The sequence below is a fragment of the Pteropus vampyrus genome, unplaced genomic scaffold (assembly GCF_000151845.1).
Source record: "Pteropus vampyrus isolate Shadow unplaced genomic scaffold, Pvam_2.0 Scaffold76, whole genome shotgun sequence".
NCBI lineage: Eukaryota > Metazoa > Chordata > Mammalia > Chiroptera > Pteropodidae > Pteropus > Pteropus vampyrus.
Genome location: NW_011888857.1, coordinates 6,600,074 through 6,611,153, shown reverse-complemented (window position 1 = coordinate 6,611,153; position 11,080 = coordinate 6,600,074). Strand labels below are relative to the sequence as shown.

At 34.9% G+C, this 11,080-nt stretch overlaps 1 long non-coding RNA gene across 1 annotated transcript; it reads left to right on the top strand.

Annotated features, from left to right (window-relative positions):
* Window positions 1–560: 560 nt before the first annotated feature.
* Window positions 561–7,144, top strand: LOC111741302. Its single transcript, XR_002780959.1, has 3 exons — window positions 561–631; window positions 2,412–2,477; window positions 6,260–7,144. It is a non-coding gene; the product is annotated as an uncharacterized LOC111741302 (long non-coding RNA).
* Window positions 7,145–11,080: the final 3,936 nt, after the last annotated feature.

Sequence of the window (11,080 nt, the reverse complement as noted above, 5' to 3'; positions counted from 1 at the left end):
TACCTATGGTCCTAACAATATCTTTCTATCAGTGCTGTCCTAAAACATTTGATTTATCTTATGTATTTACTATCTGGCAGGGCTGTACCTTTTAAAGAATTTTCTTGGATATATTACATATAAATATATATTCATATGAACCAATATGATCCAACACAATATAATAAAATGGTATAAATATTAAAATATATTAAGATACAATTATTTCCTGTTATTTGAAATTTGTTTTCAAACTTTATATGGTTGTAACATAGTATTATGCCAAAATTATATCGACTGAATATCACACACAAATCTATTGATGAGAAATAAAATTAACAGTGCTTTAAATATATGGCTTATGTTATTTAACTTAAATTCAGAAATAGTATTGATCTATTTCTTTGTTTTGTCAATTTTATTTCAAGGATAGTTTCCATTATTATTGTCTTATTGTTTCTGAGATGCTGTCTGCATTAAAATCTCATTTCTGTTTACAGCTACTCTTTAAGTTCTTTCAGACAAATTCTAGAAGAAAAAATGAAGACAATTTTTATTTTTATATTTCTTATTTCTTCCTTAGTACCCTGTGGTTGAAGTACTGTGAATCCCCTTCATTTTCATCACTCTACTAAAGCAAATTGCTTTAAAGGTCAGTTACCAAACTAAATATCTTCATTTTCCTTAATGTTCATTCATTAAAGTCTTTTAAAAAAATGTTCTGTTTTCTACATTTTGTGCCAGGCTTTTTCATTCTCCAAGAATCCATTCTTGGGTAATGTTATTTCTTTGGCACCAGTCCCATAGTTTCATTCATCTCCTCTAAGATAATGACCTCTAAATCTCTATCCCAGCCCTAAACACTTATTGAGCTTCGAATCCATACTAACCCCTGACTCAAGCTTTTAGAGGCCTTTTGAGTTCCTTACCTCAAGTCTTCTTCATTTTCAAAGCTAGCTAGTATTGGGGGATAAATTCTTTTTATACTTTGTATTTCTCTGATTTCCCCCTCTGCTTCATCTTTCTGCTTCCTTGTCCACACATCTCTGATGCTTACAGTCAGCAGCAGATAATCCATATTAAGACCCATATCTTCAATTATATCTGCAAAATTCTGTGAATTAAGAGCACCCTCTGGGCAACAACTGATGACCAGGAACGATCTACTGTCCACTTTGCAAAAAACATTCCCTAAATCGGCGAAGGTCAAAATTGATCTTTCTTTTTAGAATTGAGGGAGAGAAGGGAGTGTAAAAAGTAGAAACCTAATTTAATCACTTATTATTTCTAGTCCTCATTAATACTTATATCCAGCAAAGAAAATGCATTTCCTAGCCTAGCGCCTTAACTCCTCCCATAAGACATGAATTGAAGAACAGAGTCAGATTCTGTAGAAAATTCACTTCATGGAAATAGCAATCTCACTGAGTAGGTACTAATTTCCATGCTCCTAAATTGCTATGTTTGGGCAATCTGATTATTCATACTAGGAACCTTTCTTGCCTATTCCCTTGGAGACACAACTTCAATTTGAGGATTATTCTTTATGTACATCCTGACTCAGTCACAGCTCATTTACATCATTTAATAAATTTAGATAGGTCTCCCACAACCAGATAGGTAGTAAGGAATGACTGGCTTAAAGGAATCCATGTGAAGATTAAATTTCTAATTTTGAATGTCCTCTGAGTTGGTTACTTTATCTGACTCTCAGTCATATCCTTTTTATCCCTAAATCCCTGTCACTGAAGCATAATCCTCCCACCCCCTGAAAATATAAAAGTCTTGAAGGCTGATATCCTTAGGTTTTCCAAAAGTCACTTGCATATTTTGGCTATAAACAATTTTATTTCTGCACTATTTTGGTAATGACCTTCACCAATATTCATGGGTACATTCTCCCAGGATGGGTGCATATTCCATAGAAGATCACTTTCATTATAAACAAAAGATCTTTCTCACAGACTTTTGTAATGGATTATTTTAGGTCTCAGGTGGTATTTCCTGGCTTTTGGGAGAGGAGCCACACATGGACTGCTGTATGCACCTTTCTTCTCAGGAATGAAATAACTCACCTCTTGGGAATTCAGAATATTAAAGAGATCTTTAATATCCTTAAAGAGATCTTTAATATCCTTCCTTCCTTAGTTTGTTTGTTTGTTTCTGATAATTACTGTATATCTTTCAGGGTTATTAAGTTTTTCTGGAGAGCTATGTCATTTTTCATCCATTTTCCATTTTAACTTCAATGGTTGATCATCACCTTTCATTTTGTGAATACCTAGTTTTTATTTAACTAATTTCTTAATTTCACTATCGTAAACTTTGCTATGTTCAATATCCTTGTAACTATTTCATCAAGATAAATTAATATCTTATTAACATAAATTCCTAGAAATCAAAAGAGTAAATAATATGTTCACTCTTTACAGCTTTTAATACATATTGCCAAAAGGTTCTCCAGAAATATTAAACCAAGCTTTACTCTCACCAACCAGGTAAGAAATTTCCATTTTCCATGAATTCTTGCACACAGTGCTTATCATGTTTAAAAAGCTACTTCGTTTTTACTTAATTTTGTGTTATTATTTCAGTCTCAGATGTTATGAGCAGTGGGAATTTGATAAAACTAATTTTTTTCAAAGAAAAATAAAACGAATTTTTGTTCAATTTCAGAAGATTCTGTGACCTCAGCTTTAATATGCTTCTTCCTTTTCATATATACTCTAGAAAATAAACACAGAATTTAAAAACAAACATTAACATATATCTCCAGCAGTATGTCAAAGACATTTGAAAAACACAGAGGAATTGGGATGGGGAGAAAGGTAGTTGTCAATTGGAGAAATAGTATTTTCATAACAGCTGTGGATAAAATACCAACGCTGACAAAGTCTTTCCAATAAGGAGGACAATAAAAGAGAAGATGGAGTTATTTAAAATGTGACACAGGAAAGAAAAGGAAGCCCTGGTGCTTCAGAGCACAACTATGGACTCTGAAAACCCCAGTTTCCTATCCTACCTCGTTTTCCATGACCTGTAGCATTGTTTAGTTCATCAGCTAAATGAATTATGCACTTTGATTAAGTCACCTTGACCGTAGTGATCAATCATCAAGTTTGTCGTAGCACCTCAACTTGTCTCTATGAGGAACATTAAATTTTTATTAACTTTTTCTGGGCGCGCACACACAAAAAGTCTACAGAAGTATTACTTTGGTATCTTAATTCACTTTGCTAGAAATTGGGTTTAACAATAACAATAAAACAGATATGATTATTTACGTCATTCTAAAGATAAGCAAACAGGCTTATGGTATCTTAGATACTTTGTCATAGTCACAAAGTTAGTAAGTGATAGACCTAATATTTAATCAAAATAGACCTAACATTTAATCTAAACCACTTATCAAATAGACCTAATATTTAATCTAAACCACTTACCAAAACTCATTGGGCAGTACACTTAAAATAGGGCAATTTTTCTGTATGTAATTATACCCCAAATAACCCTGAATTTACAAAACAAAGAGGAAATTGGGGTTTTATGGGCAGAAGAAATGTGTCATTTTTGTATTTTTTTCTGTATTAGAAGTACATGAATAAGTGTTATTTAAAATGCAAAGAGAGAGAGCGCTAAACTACTACTGGAAGCAATATGGTATTTGAAATTAAGAGATGAATTTTGGCATCCTACGTGCTTCATTTAGAAACTTGGCTCTGCCCTTACGTAGCTGTATGACTTTGGGAAGAATGGTTTAAGTTCTCTGAGTCCATGTCTTCTTCTGCAAAATGGGCTAACAATATTTATTCGTGACTTCTTTGAAGATTTAATGAAATCATTTATATCAAGATTTAATCAAGATTTAATGAAATCGCTATGTGTATGTCCTAGAAGGCTCTCAAAAAATGGCATTATTACTGGATTTAATGAGTTCCTTTTCCTTCATTTGTTGAAGGTGAGTTGGAAAGACAGAGGAAATAAGAATTTCTTATGTATTCAACAGACAAAGTGTGGAGAGAGAAGAACAGGGTTTGATACATGGTATAACTGGAGATAAGTGCTGCAGGAGAGACGAAGAGGCCTATCGAGGAGGGGGTGGAAAAACAGCTCAGACACAGTATGTCTATTAAGCCTCCCACAAGACGGGAAGGTTAAAAGTGGTGTTCTCTGAGTTCATGTTTTTTCCTTTGCAAAAAGATGTGGTATTGCACTCTGGAGAAATTAATTTATTCAGGACACATTTATTAGATGACTCAGAGAAGCCAGGTACTGGAGGCTTGTGCCCTGAAACTGTCAGAAATAATCTTAATATACTTGTGTCCTTGGAAAGTGGAGCTGGGAATGGCCATTAAGACATCGTGGCTCACTAATTTACAAATATGTGTCTTAGATTCTCTTCCCTTCTCCCCCACCCAACCCCAAGCAGACTCTGAGTGTAAATAGCTTGTTTGGGAGGTGAAGCAGACATCAGGAAAGAAGGACAGGAAGGAAAGTCAGCCAAAGGGGTACATTATGGTACCAGAGTCCACTGAGGGTGACCAGAGCTTAGTCCTTGGGGAAACTCTGGAAGCCAGTGTCAAACACACATCTCAGTGTGAGGGAATCAGAGTAAATGAGCATTGCGGTCCCCAACCTTTTTGACACCAGGAACCAGTGCTCCTATGAGAATCTAATAATGCCTGATGATCTGCCTTGGAGCTGAGGCAGTGATGCTGGCGCTGGGGAGAGGCTGCAAATACAGATGAAGCTTCCCTAGCTCACCTACCACCACTCACCTCCTGCTGTGCGCGCCTGTTCCTAACAGGCCAGAGACTCTTACGGGTCTGAGGCCTGGGAATAGGGGACCCCTGCACTAGCACAGCAACTCCTGAAGCGGGAGGCTGGATGAGGTTGGAGTTAATTCTTCAGTATTTCTGCTTTTCTTATGGGCAGGTAAAACACTGGTGGTAGGGATAGAGAAAGCCCTCAGGTAAAGGGAAGCAGGTGCTGGCAGATGGATGTTGGGCCGGTTTGCACTAAAATAGTAAGGGGAAGAGAATATGGATGGGGCTAAATACTTTGAGCACTCACACATTACTTTGATAAGAGCTATATTAAGCAAACATAAGAAGCTTTTTTTTTTTTTTTACTCCAGGTCTTCTCAGTTCTGTTAGTTGGTGAATATAAATGCACATTGTGTAACATCAAGACAGGGGCATATTTTCAGTGTTTCTCAACCTGTTTAACAAAGACTAAATATCTTTTAAGTCTTTTATTTCCTAAATATCTTAGGATAGATTAAAATGTCCTAGAAATACTAATTTAATTGCTTTTATTTTACAAATTAAATTACAAATCAAATTGTAATTTACAAATGAGGAATATTAGCTCTAGATAAGTAGTTATATATTCATAAAGACTAAAAGTGCAGAAATGTATGAAAATGTTAGTTTATTTGCCAAGAGTTAAAGTAATGAGGATCCAGAACATGTGACAAGAATTTCCTGTTAAATATATCCTTATGATTACTTTCTTCATTTTATTTCCGCCTATTTTCCTATTAGCCTTTAATATTCTGGCTCTATTTTCTGAAACCAAAACTTTCATACACTACAACTTATGTCTAAAATACACATTTTATTATAATTATATATACATATATATCTCTCACATACAACAAAATGTATATTAAGTATTATATAACATAATGATATTTCAATGTTAGTTAATGTATTGGTATATTGATGCCAATACATTAGTTTTATGATATGGTTATAAAAATTTCACCTCTCCTTAACAGAGAAGTTAAAATCCTTTATTTTCTATTAATCATCCCTATGAAAAGGTTATGCATGTAAGATTATTCTTATTAGGTGAGGAGACTGAGTCCTAAAAGTATCGGCATTTTCTAAAAGAATAAAATAACTTGGATTTGGAATCAAGATTTAGAATCAAAAATTAAATTCTTGCCTTCTGATCAGCTGAGGCCTAGTGCTGATTCTACCAATTTCCCTCCTGACTCAGTCCTTGAATTAATGTTTTGGAATATTTTAGTTAGGGCTGTAATGGCATGGAGTTATTGCTATTTAAAACACTTTCAGCAAACTGGTGGTTTTCAGGCATGAGTTTTACAGGGCTTACCTTATGAAAATGGCATAATGTGAAGGGAAACCACAGCGATAGACAGACCTAGTAACCCCAACACAAAATTTGGCAATAATATAACAATTTATCCATATAATGAAATTATTTCTCTGAGTTTTTATCTGTGTTTATATTGACCCTAAGTTGTTTCCAGGCCTGGGCATCAGCTACCTCTACAAAACTGACCTACAGGAGTGCGGATTGGGGAAACAAATCTACAGGTGTATGGAGGAAGAAGACTCCTGGGAAGAAACTGATCCTGAGAAGAAGGACTTTGCTCAGGAAAGCTTTGATGTATAGCTAGGACTTAGTCTACCAGTCAGAGGGGACATTCTGAAAAACTTAGCTTTCTTGTCTGAAGAAGCTCCTTGTACAGATCACAGTGGAGTAATGCATGAGTTCTTCTGTGGTAGAGAAATGCCCACTTGAGGGGAAAAGACAAAAATAGGCACTTCATTTAAAAGATTATTAAACATTTTGAGGTTTAAACAGCACTATTTGAGACCCATCAGAAATAGCAAAGGACAGAAAAGGTTAAGAAATAACCCGGACACTTCACACCAGAACAACTCTACTTTTGGCCCATTTTACTGCATGGAAACTAGAAGGAGACAATAAAGTCACTCAGTTACACTATAAACATTGAACGAAGTCCAGAGTGAAATAAAGGTATGTTCATCAGATGGAATCCATGTATAGAAGGAATTAGAGGACCAATTTTGTGGGAAGTTGGGTTATTGTGTTATAAAATCAGTTAAGGACACTTAAAACAGAAGTTATGATGACAGTAATGACAAGGCATATTTTATGGCCATCTACAGTTTCCAAAGCACTTTCATTATAGGATCATCTTTAATTTCAAATTATTTGAGTTGCCCCAGGAAAACTGAAGAGATCCACATTGTTACTGTTGCCATACCCTTGGGTCCAAACATATGTTTCTTAAATAGACAAAGTAAATTCCAAAAAATAAAAAGTTTTGCTCATATCCCTGAGGTCTCTAGCATGAATTAAAATAATGCAACCTAATATATGACTTGATTGTAAAGTTTGGAGAATTCTAATATTCACAATAATTATTCTGGTAGATACATACCCTTATTTGATAACACTGAGGTTAAGAACATTTTAGGTTGGGAATATATATTGAAAAAAATAAAAATAAAAGTATGATGTTATAGGAAAAAATAAAATGCTACACTGGTGATTTCTGTGATTAAAAAAAGAACATTTTAGGTTTTCTCTCAAGGATCACCAATTTGCAAAGTGGTCAAACAAGAGCTCAAAACAAGTATAGACTTTAAATTCCATCATCACATTATATACCATATAAACCTTGATTTGCTTAAATATAAATATAGACTTGTTGTTATATGCTGCGGATATTCCGTTGATACTGAAAATCATCTTAAGATTCTTGTTTACAGAATACTATGGGTCAGAAAGCTTACAAAGAAAGAAAAAAATTTCCTACTTTGAAAAAACATCCTTAAATCTTCCACTTCTGAGATCTTGGCTTACCAGTAAATAATGACTCCAACAACTCAAGTCTTATGAAACATCAATAACCTTTGACTTACACTCGTTTATGAAGTCATTTGACAGTTGTTTTTTCACACAGCTGATTCCAGAGACTAAGCTTCTATTTCCAGCTCTGCAGATGAGTCATTCAACCTCTTTTTACCCTTTAAAGATAGGAATAAATTGTTCCTGGGCCTACCTCACTGGGTTGGAATGACTATTGGTGAGATAATGTCTGTGAAACAATTTGAATGTCTCACAGAAAAAGTGTCGAACATTTTCGAAGCGACTTGCTAGATTTTCTAGCCCATAGGTTGAAAAGGAAACCCATGAAACTGATATTTTTAGTGACTTTATGAAGAGTAGGGATGAGGGAAATTCTTTTTTTTTTTTGCTTGCAGGAGGAAACTATTGCTCTAAGGTCATACAAAGGTATAAGGAGAAGGCTTGCTTGTCTCATAAATTTCTAATGAATAGTTATGGCTTTCACAATGGTTCACTAGACATAGGCATGTCAAAAAGATGTGCATGAAACTGTCAAAGGCAGAAGACTGAAGGAATCTAACTTTTGAGAATGCAACTCTTTTCCTTGTTTCCTGGTTTGTGGTACTAGCATCTACCAATTTGGCCTAGGTTATAACTCAAAAGTCATTCTAATGTTCTTATTTATTCACCACACTTAATCCATTTCCAAATCCTGTTCACCTTTTGTAATCACTTTTTTGCTAAGCACTAGTCGCCTCTTGATACTTACTATTGTGCTTTGCTCAGTCTACAGCATGCTTTTAACTTGATTATTATGGTTTTCTCTCATTGATCACCTGACCTGTTGTCTTATAGTACTTTATTACATCACTCACATCCACAGCACATACCATACCTTTTGTCTAGTTCCTGGTGCTTTCATCAAACTCTTTACCTTTTCACTCCCCAAATACAGCCTGTGCTCCAGCAGGACTGTTTATAGTTCTCCAAAAGCACAATGCTATTTCACACCTCTGGATTTTGCACATGTATCTTCTGCCAGGAATGCCTTTCTCTCCTTATATGAGAGCAACGATGTAGTACAGTAGTTGGAGCGAAGGCTTTAGCAAGGATCAAATGCCGTTCTCCCCTGTCTGACTAGACATCATTGGAAAAAGTCTTGAACTTCTCTGCCACTCAATGCCTCTTCTCCAAAATAGAGATAATAATAATACCTCCATCATAGGTCGTGATGTGATTGAGATAATTTATGCAAATACTTAGCAGATATTAAGAAATCCAAAGCATCAGCTATTACTGTTATGCTTTGTCTAAGTGGTACTGATATTTCAAATCAAAGCTTGCTTATTTCCTTTTTGTTTGTGTGTTTTGAATTTTCTATGAGTTTATTTGAGCCAAACTGACAATACGTACCGGGGAGCAAGATCTCAAAGGCTCTCACTTATTTCCTTTTTGTAAACCTTTGTTACCACTTCTTCCTTCTGCAGCAGGATAACTGCTGCCTTCCTCTTTGGTCCTACTCCCTTATCTTAGATAGACAGTACAATAATCCTAACATGTGTTTGAAATTATTTGTTCACATGTCTGTCCTGTATACAGGATTGTGAAAATTTATTGAAAGTAGATCCAGGTCTTAATTATTTGCCATATTCCAACAAATAATAGGTTCTTATGAAATACGTATCAAAGAAAAAGAAGAAAACTAGCATCTCTGGTCTTCAACGTAAAATACTCTTCAGAGATAAAACAAATGCCTCTCCTCTCTTCTCCTGGGAAATATATGGTCCCCTGGAGCTTCATGGCAGAAATGTCTTTGTGTTTGTGTGATTTTTATTTTACTGACTGACTTCCTCATGGACATGCAAAGCTACAGTGATCTTTCATTAGCAAATCCTAAATGGCTTGTGGTAGTTATAGCTTAGCATTCTCCAGAGTAGAGATTTTTATCATAGTACTGTATGAGTTTCACTATTTTGTAGCTATTTTGTAGCTAAAATATTTGGGATTAAAATTTGTTATTACTAATCTGTCTTTACTGAACCATATTGACCACATAGTTCGAAAATGGGATACTGGACATTTATTTAAAAATAGAAGTTTATATGTCAACTGGAAAAATTATAAATTATTCATAATTAAGCCCTAACACACATTTTTGCATATTAAAATGGCAGCATTACTAGGTCTATAATTATGTCTATAATTTTATTATAAAATGCAAAATTATTGCAATTTACTTTTAAAAGTATGAAAAGCCAACACTTTTTTAAGTATTGGAATCAATGTTGCTATTACTATTTCTGAAAGCAATTTCTTTACTCAGTATTTTACATGCTGAAAGAAATAAAACAACTGCATCTTTGGTGATAATAAAAATGAATCAGAAGTTTAGCTTTAGGCATTTGGAAAATGTAGAATTAGATTTTTTAGTCACTTGACATTTGTCCTTAATGAACAAGTTTTTAGAAAAGGGATCTGTAACAAATTGTGTTCATCTCAATAATACAACATCTCAGTTCTGTAGGGTCATATAAATAAAAGCTGAAATAGAGACAGTTTGTATTGATGGCTTCCAGAAGATTCTTGTTTCTTTCCATACATCCTTGAGCAGCTTAAGACAGTATCGTCTCTTCCAAAGCAAGTTTGGGAGGTAAGTTTTCAGTTTGCTGCCCTCTTGGCTCTTTCTTTTAAAGTACTTGACATCCTGTGTAGTGTCAAATAGTTTGGGGAAATGGTCCTTATAAAGGGAGATGTAATACTTTAATTTCCATTCCAGATTGTAAGACACTCAGAACTATGGGATTTAGACCAGAAGTGTTTAAACTTTTCAGTTAGCTAAGTGCGTTTTTCAGTGGTATGGACCAAATTTGAAAAGAACACTTGTGACTATCATCAGGACCTTAAGTATGTTGAGTTTTCTATTTGGAAATGGTGCATTCCCCTGTTCTTCCTAGTTGAGATGGAATATATTTATGGTCCTGGCCTACCATTTACGAACTATAGGTAAGATAACTTAAACTTTCAGCGCCTCAATTCTCCACCTGCAAAAGAGTTTAATCACATCTACTGTTTTAGTTTTCTATCACTGCTGCAAAAAATTACCATGAATTTTGTGGCTTAGAGTAACACAAATTCAATATCTTACAGTTTGGTAGGTTAAAAGTCGGACACAGATACCATTAGGCTAAAATCAAGGTGCAGTAAGGGCTGTGTTCCTTTTTGGATGCTCTAGGAGAAAATTTGTTTCCTTGCTTTTTCCAGATTCTAGACGCTTCCGACATTCCTTAGCCTGTGGCTGACTCCCTTCATCTCAAAGCCAGCAGTGTTGCATCTCTCTGACATCTCTTCCATAACCACATCTGGGAAAAGCTCTCCAACTTTGACAGAGCCACAAGTTTAGACTGGGAACACCTAGATAATCCAAGCTTCTCTCCTAGTCAAGGTCCTACGCTGATCACTTCTTCAAAGT